Genomic DNA, 911 nt, shown 5'->3' with positions numbered 1-911 from the left:
GAGGCAGAGGCAGGTGGATTTCTGAGTTTGAGGCCAGCCTGGTCTACAAAGTGAGTTCCAGGACAGCCAGGGCTATAAAGAGAAACCCTGTCTCGAAAAACAAAACAAAACAAAACAACAACAACAAAATACCCAAGGTGTAACATAGCCCAGTCTGCTAAGGATGACTCATGGTTAGTTTTTCCAGCATTACATGTGTCCTCTTATCCTATAATGAACTGCTACATAAGTAGGGAAAAATTGATGGCAGGATACAGAACCTTAACTTATCCAAGAAGAAGAATAACTATAGCAATGTATTCAATCAGGTAAGACCACAATAAAGAACCAAGGGGCAGCTGCAATTAAGAAATACTCTCAGGGCCCTATCTCTGCCTCTCAGCTTATCAGCCTCAAATCCATCAAACAATGGCAAGAATCCCTTGCTCTCTAATAGCTAACAGTTGAAGAGCTTTGTGGAGACTGGTTACAAACCTAGGTTAGATAATGAGTTAGTGACTGGGGGTTAGAGAGATGGCTCAGCTGGTTAAGAGCACTGACTGTTCTTCCAGAGGTCCTGAGTCCAGTTCCCAGCAGCCATATGGTGGCTCACAACCAACTGTAATGGGATCTGATGCCCTCTTCTGGTGTGTCTTAAGAAAGCTATACTGTACTCACATACATAAAAATAAATAAATATATCTTTTTTTTTAAGTTAGTGACCAGTTTAAGATGTCCTTTTACTCATTTTAAGCAGTCCTAGTGTAAGGCCAGGTAAGCAGAATGAGCCATGCTATTTGGAAAACTGAGGCAGCACCTCAATTTTGCAATCAGTATGTGCAATTTAGTGAGAATTCATCTCAAAATAAAAAATCATTCAAAGGGGGCCTAAGAAAGATGGATGGAAGGAAGGAAGGAAGGAAGGAAGGAAG

This window comes from Mus pahari, chromosome X, assembly GCF_900095145.1.
Source record: "Mus pahari chromosome X, PAHARI_EIJ_v1.1, whole genome shotgun sequence".
Classification (NCBI taxonomy): domain Eukaryota; kingdom Metazoa; phylum Chordata; class Mammalia; order Rodentia; family Muridae; genus Mus; species Mus pahari.
This window is presented reverse-complemented; position numbering follows the sequence as displayed.